Source organism: Barbatula barbatula (assembly GCF_947034865.1).
Source record: "Barbatula barbatula genome assembly, chromosome: 23".
Lineage (NCBI taxonomy): Eukaryota > Metazoa > Chordata > Actinopteri > Cypriniformes > Nemacheilidae > Barbatula > Barbatula barbatula.
The window spans coordinates 14,448-24,095 of NC_136786.1; positions in this window are offsets into that span (position 1 = coordinate 14,448).

Consider the following 9,648-nt stretch of genomic DNA (forward strand, 5'->3'; position numbering starts at 1 on the left):
CCAAACACATTGGCTCTCCCATTTAAACTCCTAATTCCCGTCAACCCAAATCGTGGTACACATAAGCTCGTCGTCAACTTATCAAAGTCCTTCGTGCTAACAGACGACCAAAACTCAGTCCTTAAAAAAGGCCTTTCTTATATCCCCACCCCGTCGAGCTGCAAAAAGAAGGAATTGTTAGCGGACATGCAGGCATATCACCGCAGACTTAAACTGGAGGCGTTTTTTGAGGGCAAGAAGAACAATAAAACTAAGATACCGTTTACTCACCCCTCCGGTTGGGAACCCTCGTTGTCTAGCCTACCTAAAGAAATTGAGAAGACTATTAGAGCTGACAATTTTGCGTTCAAAAAATTACATTGGGGTTTGGGGGCGACACACAATTTGACCGTTGGTGAAAAGAAAGCCCTCAGAGAGCTAGGCAACAACACTGACATAGTTATCAAACCAGCTGACAAAGGTAACGCCACAGTCATTTTAGACAGAGCGCAATACATTGCGGAAGGACTGAGACAACTTTCGGTTGCGGAACATTACCGTCCACTCGAGGGACCCATTTACACTGACACCATCAAGGAGATAGAGGACATTCTGGAAGATATGTGTTCTAGAAAAATCATAGGCTCTAAACAAAAAGATTACCTCACGGGGGAAGGACCACCCCGGCCCAGGAGACTTTACCTGTTGCCAAAGATTCATAAGGAGCCAGAAAAGTGGAGCGTACCTTTTGAGGTCCCACCGGGCAGACCAATCGTTTCCGACTGCAACAGCGAGACATATTTCACGGCAGAGTATATAGAACACTTTCTCAATCCTCTCTCCACCAGACATCCAAGCTACCTGAAAGACACGTACGATTTTATTTCAAAAATTCGTAAACTCAAAGTCCCACAAAATTCATTTCTTTTCACGATTGACATTGACAGTCTGTACACTAACATTGACACCCCGACCGGCCTTGAAGCAGTGAAAAAATTCATGCTCAAATACCCGGATTCTCACAGACCAGACGAACATCTGTTAAAACTCCTAGAAATAAATTTGACCAAAAATGATTTTGAATTCGACTCCAAATTTTATCTTCAGGTCAAGGGTACGGCCATGGGCAAGAAGTTTGCGCCCTCGTATGCAAACATTTTCATGGCAGACTGGGAACAAACGGCTCTTTCAGCATGTGCCCTAAAACCTTTTGCTTATTTCAGGTTCTTGGATGACATCTGGGGTGTTTGGACCCACACTGAGGATGATTTTCTCGCTTTTATTGCACACCTGAATTCACATCAGGAATCCATCAGTGTAAAATACAGTTTGGACAGGTCAGAGGTCAACTTTTTAGATGTGGTCTCATACAAGGGGCCCGAGTTTCTGGAGACGGGTCGATTGGACTTTAGAGTCTACTTTAAAGACACAGACACACATTCGTTGCTACACAAAAACAGTTTCCACCCAAAACACACCTTTAAGGGTATCATCAAATCGCAACTCCTCAGATTCAAAAGGATCTGCTCGCAGCCTTCGTCCTTTCTTGAGGCCACGAACATCCTCTTCCGGGCCCTCAGAAACCGTGGTTACAGCAGATCGTTCCTTCGGAAAATATTAAAAACATTTGACAAGCCAAGGAATACACCGGGGATTGCATTACAAAACAGACATAAAATCATCCCACTCACGGCCCTCTACTCAAAACAATGTGTCTCACTCAATTCGGCTATCAAAGAAAATTTCTTGAAGTTCCTTGGACCTACAAAATTCCTGCAGCACCACAGACCCATTGCAGCGTACAAACGCAACGACAATCTACAGGACAGACTCGTCTGTAGCAAGCTTCGTACTCCAACCCCGTCGGGCCGAGTAGGCCGTTGCAAGTATTTCGTACAGAAACAATGGGTTATGAGCAGGTACAACAAAAAAATCTTCAAGATTTCCCGACCTCTGACACATGAAACCATTAACTGTATTTATCTAGTCTTCTGCACTAGATGTCGCAGACAATACGTGGGTCAGACGAAGAATGAACTCAGAGTCAGAGCTTATCAACATGCACATAACATTTTGCACAAGATTGATAAACGTAGACATCTGGTTCAACATTTCCTGACCCACGGTCTGCCTGCATTCAGGGTAACCGGTCTCCAGTCAAATCCAGCATGGTCTCTAAGGGAGAGACTTAGAGCCGAGAGCGTCTGGATTAAACGCCTGGACACGGTTTACCCTAGAGGCCTGAACGAGGCTTAAACAATCTTTCCCCTCACACTGCTCCTCTCATTTGGGTGTGTTATAACATTTGATGGCCACCCACACCTCATCCCTAACACCTAATGTCACTATCCCCTCGTGTATCACACCTGAGGGCACACCCTTATCCCCTTTCCTAACCCTCTCCTAACACCTAATATCAGGACCCCCTTGTGTATTACGCCTAAGACCTCACCATGACCCCACTCCTTACACCTAACATTAGTAACCCTGGGCATCTTAAACCTAAAACAAAAATAACAATGAGCCTACTTACCTTTCAAACACTTACCTCACCTCCTGGAATCCAATCCTGGTCAACACGCCATTTAAAGGACCAAGTTTTGGCCGGTCGCTGATGCATAAAGGTTGTTGGGTTGCCTCTATATACACACACACACACACACACATATATGGAATATAACATAACACAACACAATTTGGTCAGCATTTACATACACAAATAAAATATTACAGGAATTGTGGGGACACTCGTGTGCGGCATCGTTTTCTCCTCTTGGCCTCGGGTGACCTTAGGGGGTCAGTAGAGGGTGGGCCAGTGCACAGCCATTTCTGGGGCCTCAGGGCCCTAGATCTTGGATTTTTTGCCCCTAACAAAGCCCGTGCCACTTTCTCTGAGCCTTTGGATAGCCCTTGGTCGAGATTAGTTTTCGTTTGTTGTACACTTTTGATTCCTATGACACAAATTAATAATACATATTCTTATCAACATGCAACATACTCATACAAGTGATATATTTTCCCCACATTTCTTAGAGGAGCACTGGGATGAAGGATACCCAATTTTATGGGAAGGAAAATGTTTACACATATACACATAATGTTTGGCGCATAGTTTACATGTTTGTTTACACATTTCTCCACAAATAGTTCGTTTTTTTCAAGAAAGCTGTCTTGAATAAATTATTTAACCTCATTTTGCGCCATATATGTTTATATTGGAATTTTCCTTCGTGTTTATAACCGTTATTTTACCAATTTATTGTTCAAACGCGATCTTCGGTGGGCGTGACGTCATCCGAGGTCCATTTACACGTGGTAGAAACCGATCTATTTGTACTACTTTAAAGCTCATTTCAGCTATGCGATTCTTTACAGGACACTTAAAGGAATGTTTGAGTCGTATATTTCAACTTTTAGAAACTTTCCTTCTCCTGATAAACACTTTTAAAGATTCGTTCGTTTCTTCCGGTTTTAACGTGAGGACGTGATGACGTCATCACTGACGCAATCACGCTCAAGATCGCTTTTACTTCTTTTCTCACTCTAATACATGTTTTATCTTTTAATAATATTCTTTACTCGACCGTAAGAAACTTTACTTACCTCCCGTGATCGAGTTTTGAAGCTATTTCGTCTCGAAAGGCTTTAAAAATCCATTTAGAAATACGTGGGTTTTTTTTCAGACGCTAGGCTATATAGCGGACGCAGCTGCCAGCGTGCTCTCATTTCGTGCTATTCTCTGTAGACAGCTGGTCGCAGCCATTTTCGCTCCTCCACTACTACTTCAACAATTATTGTATTCAGATTGTTATTTTGTTTGTTGTTGAATGATTGTTCAGCACACTGTTTTGATTAAGTTCAAGTCAGCCTGAAGAAGGTATTAATTGTTTACCGAAACGTCGCGATTGACTTGAACAGTTTGGCCATTTTATTCAAGTTTATTTAGTTTTATTTGGTTTAATTCATTTTCTTTTGTTCTAGTTCTGTTCAGAACGTTTAAAACTCTTTTGTGTGTATATATATCTCTTTCTAAAAAACATAAAAAGTTCTAAAACGACCAAAAAAATCTAAAAAACATTTTAAAATCCCCCCAAAAAAATACACACACAGTTCATACAACATGGAACAGTTTCGTGGGAGGTCTACACAGAGGACCACACCACGCCTTAAAATCAGACACAACAGCGTGACTCCTGATTTTACACGCTTTAATTATACACCTCAGAACACTTCAGCACGTCCCCGTGCTAGGGAGCGTGGTTTCCCATACAGGAGACCAAATAACACAGCTCCACAGGCCCGCCCTGCAAGAAATAGATACAACACAAATAACAATGGGTATCAAGACAGGGAATTTTACGGTGCCACTTTTAGGGAGGTGTCCAGGCCTGGGCCCTCCCTACATATCCCTGTTGTACAGGATGAACATTATTATGGGCTTGGAGATCCATACAGATCTCCCCATGACGATGCCCATTACGAAACAGTTGCAGGCCCATACAGGCCTCCTGTTCACATTAATAGGGGTAAAAGACGTCAAAATGCTAGAATGAGGGAATCACGTCCTCACCAGGGTGATCCAGTGCGGCGCAGACAGGTCTGGCGTGCAGGTTTCTATGGGGATGCAGAGACGAGGGATAGGCTTGAGTTATCTCGGCCACAACACCCTGATCCCCAACCTAACAGACAATATGTTAGAAACCACCGCACATACACCCCCTCCATTCAGAGACCCAGAAAGGTTTCTTTCACTTTTCATGGAGGTAGCCGAGATGACGTGGACTTTCCCCTACACGATACTTACCTCACTAACAGGAATAGGGGCCGACAGTATCGCCCCTCCTCAAACAGCAGAACGAGGAACATACCTGCAAGAGAATACAGACATAATGTCAGACAAAACACCAATGTCACACCTGTTAGGGAGAGCAGGAATAATGCAAGACAAAACCCTAATTTCACACCGGCACCACCTCAGCTCAAAACAACAATTAAATTGTTTTACGAGCTCATCCGACAGGTACACCACTTGGATAAGGTTACCACAAAAGTGCAAGACAACCAGCCAATCACGTTCCAAAGGCTCACTAACCTCCTTATAGAGACGGTGAGGCCAGCTTTTGCAAACGAGAGAGTTGCACAGCGACTACAGGGGAACGCCAAAGATTGGTCACACAACACACAATTGATTCTCGAACAGCACTACGATTCGATGATCGAAACCACAAAACAGAGCATACGTAACCAGACCAATCAAGCTGATTGGCCTGAGGCATTTGAGGTGGCTTCACATTGGGCTGACCGGAATTACAGCGGTAGGATCAGCCAAGAAACTTTTCAACAAGCCAAGGCCCTAATTACAGCAGAAAAAACTGTTACTGGCAGTAGTACGACGACACGGGTTACCCCGACAGTATCCACAGGGACAGAAACCTCTCGTACTTATGCGGCTGTCGTCATTGGCGCCTCCTCTAGTCGGGCCACCGCTTCGTCCTCCAGTCAAACACCCATACAGGCCCTGAAGCCTCTACCGTCCGATACTCCTGCTAACGCCGCTCCCTTACAACAAATAATAAATCGTAGAGACATTGAAATACAAACCTCTCCAATGTTCATTGAACAGGGTAAAGTGGCCACTCCTCCATGCAGAGGAGATTGGTCTTTTGAGGAGGAAGCTCCTCCCCAGGACCTGCCTGAGTCCCTTCAGCCCATACAGGCTGGAGCGCCTCAACCCTGCGAACAAAGGAAGAAATTACAAAAGAGCCGCCACCTAGGACCTAGAACCGAACCCTCTCTAGCGATTCCGCCACCCCAGAGCCGCCCCGAAACGCCAGAGCCGTTAATCTCTGTCTTAGAGGCCCCACCCGAGGATAACCCTACCTCACCTAACCCTCCGGCGCTAGACCAGGATGCTGGATGGGCCCCTATTCCACAAATGTCAACCCCGATTGCTCCCTCGGAGGATTCCCGACATAGCGGTATTTTCTCAGACGACTCACCGTCCCCGCTTACAGAGATCCTCCAGGAATACGACCTCCTTGAGGACCCGGTCCCACAGCAGGACAATGGAGTGGGCTTAGAGCGTGGGGAACATGGGGTCGCACTACCTGCGCTATCTCCAATAATACCGCTACTGAGGGACAACACTAATATTGAGCCCCAAATGATCAGCAGCCCACCCTCCACGGCTCCGAACATGCCATTTCGTCACACTAACACGGACAAAACGCATTGGAGTCTTACCTGTAGAAAAAGATGGCTCATCATTGGGGACTCGAACGTCTCCAGGTTCCCCGAATCTGATGACCCTGATCTCCAGATGGACAGCTACCCTGGGGCGAAGTTTTGTCACGCAATCGGCCTGTTGGAAAAGGGAACATGGGACACAACGCCAGAGAAATTAATACTCTCATTCGGTTTGAACAACCGGAGCCAGAGGTACAGTGATACGGCTATAACAGAAATCCAGAAGGCCTACAAAAAAGCGGAAGACATTTTACCAAAAACAGTTATTTTGGTCCCTCTAATCAATTTCTCGAGAGCATTGCCGCCGCCAGAGCAGGAAATGTTAGAAAGCATGAATGACTTCATCAAACAGAATCTGACCTTCATCCCTCTGCTGGCTTCCACACATTTCCAGGTGGAAACGGACGGTATCCATTGGAAACCGGCCACGGCAAGAGCTATCCAAACACATTGGCTCTCCCATTTAAACTCCTAATTCCCGTCAACCCAAATCGTGGTACACATAAGCTCGTCGTCAACTTATCAAAGTCCTTCGTGCTAACAGACGACCAAAACTCAGTCCTTAAAAAAGGCCTTTCTTATATCCCCACCCCGTCGAGCTGCAAAAAGAAGGAATTGTTAGCGGACATGCAGGCATATCACCGCAGACTTAAACTGGAGGCGTTTTTTGAGGGCAAGAAGAACAATAAAACTAAGATACCGTTTACTCACCCCTCCGGTTGGGAACCCTCGTTGTCTAGCCTACCTAAAGAAATTGAGAAGACTATTAGAGCTGACAATTTTGCGTTCAAAAAATTACATTGGGGTTTGGGGGCGACACACAATTTGACCGTTGGTGAAAAGAAAGCCCTCAGAGAGCTAGGCAACAACACTGACATAGTTATCAAACCAGCTGACAAAGGTAACGCCACAGTCATTTTAGACAGAGCGCAATACATTGCGGAAGGACTGAGACAACTTTCGGTTGCGGAACATTACCGTCCACTCGAGGGACCCATTTACACTGACACCATCAAGGAGATAGAGGACATTCTGGAAGATATGTGTTCTAGAAAAATCATAGGCTCTAAACAAAAAGATTACCTCACGGGGGAAGGACCACCCCGGCCCAGGAGACTTTACCTGTTGCCAAAGATTCATAAGGAGCCAGAAAAGTGGAGCGTACCTTTTGAGGTCCCACCGGGCAGACCAATCGTTTCCGACTGCAACAGCGAGACATATTTCACGGCAGAGTATATAGAACACTTTCTCAATCCTCTCTCCACCAGACATCCAAGCTACCTGAAAGACACGTACGATTTTATTTCAAAAATTCGTAAACTCAAAGTCCCACAAAATTCATTTCTTTTCACGATTGACATTGACAGTCTGTACACTAACATTGACACCCCGACCGGCCTTGAAGCAGTGAAAAAATTCATGCTCAAATACCCGGATTCTCACAGACCAGACGAACATCTGTTAAAACTCCTAGAAATAAATTTGACCAAAAATGATTTTGAATTCGACTCCAAATTTTATCTTCAGGTCAAGGGTACGGCCATGGGCAAGAAGTTTGCGCCCTCGTATGCAAACATTTTCATGGCAGACTGGGAACAAACGGCTCTTTCAGCATGTGCCCTAAAACCTTTTGCTTATTTCAGGTTCTTGGATGACATCTGGGGTGTTTGGACCCACACTGAGGATGATTTTCTCGCTTTTATTGCACACCTGAATTCACATCAGGAATCCATCAGTGTAAAATACAGTTTGGACAGGTCAGAGGTCAACTTTTTAGATGTGGTCTCATACAAGGGGCCCGAGTTTCTGGAGACGGGTCGATTGGACTTTAGAGTCTACTTTAAAGACACAGACACACATTCGTTGCTACACAAAAACAGTTTCCACCCAAAACACACCTTTAAGGGTATCATCAAATCGCAACTCCTCAGATTCAAAAGGATCTGCTCGCAGCCTTCGTCCTTTCTTGAGGCCACGAACATCCTCTTCCGGGCCCTCAGAAACCGTGGTTACAGCAGATCGTTCCTTCGGAAAATATTAAAAACATTTGACAAGCCAAGGAATACACCGGGGATTGCATTACAAAACAGACATAAAATCATCCCACTCACGGCCCTCTACTCAAAACAATGTGTCTCACTCAATTCGGCTATCAAAGAAAATTTCTTGAAGTTCCTTGGACCTACAAAATTCCTGCAGCACCACAGACCCATTGCAGCGTACAAACGCAACGACAATCTACAGGACAGACTCGTCTGTAGCAAGCTTCGTACTCCAACCCCGTCGGGCCGAGTAGGCCGTTGCAAGTATTTCGTACAGAAACAATGGGTTATGAGCAGGTACAACAAAAAAATCTTCAAGATTTCCCGACCTCTGACACATGAAACCATTAACTGTATTTATCTAGTCTTCTGCACTAGATGTCGCAGACAATACGTGGGTCAGACGAAGAATGAACTCAGAGTCAGAGCTTATCAACATGCACATAACATTTTGCACAAGATTGATAAACGTAGACATCTGGTTCAACATTTCCTGACCCACGGTCTGCCTGCATTCAGGGTAACCGGTCTCCAGTCAAATCCAGCATGGTCTCTAAGGGAGAGACTTAGAGCCGAGAGCGTCTGGATTAAACGCCTGGACACGGTTTACCCTAGAGGCCTGAACGAGGCTTAAACAATCTTTCCCCTCACACTGCTCCTCTCATTTGGGTGTGTTATAACATTTGATGGCCACCCACACCTCATCCCTAACACCTAATGTCACTATCCCCTCGTGTATCACACCTGAGGGCACACCCTTATCCCCTTTCCTAACCCTCTCCTAACACCTAATATCAGGACCCCCTTGTGTATTACGCCTAAGACCTCACCATGACCCCACTCCTTACACCTAACATTAGTAACCCTGGGCATCTTAAACCTAAAACAAAAATAACAATGAGCCTACTTACCTTTCAAACACTTACCTCACCTCCTGGAATCCAATCCTGGTCAACACGCCATTTAAAGGACCAAGTTTTGGCCGGTCGCTGATGCATAAAGGTTGTTGGGTTGCCTCTATATACACACACACACACACACACATATATGGAATATAACATAACACAACACAATTTGGTCAGCATTTACATACACAAATAAAATATTACAGGAATTGTGGGGACACTCGTGTGCGGCATCGTTTTCTCCTCTTGGCCTCGGGTGACCTTAGGGGGTCAGTAGAGGGTGGGCCAGTGCACAGCCATTTCTGGGGCCTCAGGGCCCTAGATCTTGGATTTTTTGCCCCTAACAAAGCCCGTGCCACTTTCTCTGAGCCTTTGGATAGCCCTTGGTCGAGATTAGTTTTCGTTTGTTGTACACTTTTGATTCCTATGACACAAATTAATAATACATATTCTTATCAACATGCAACATACTCATA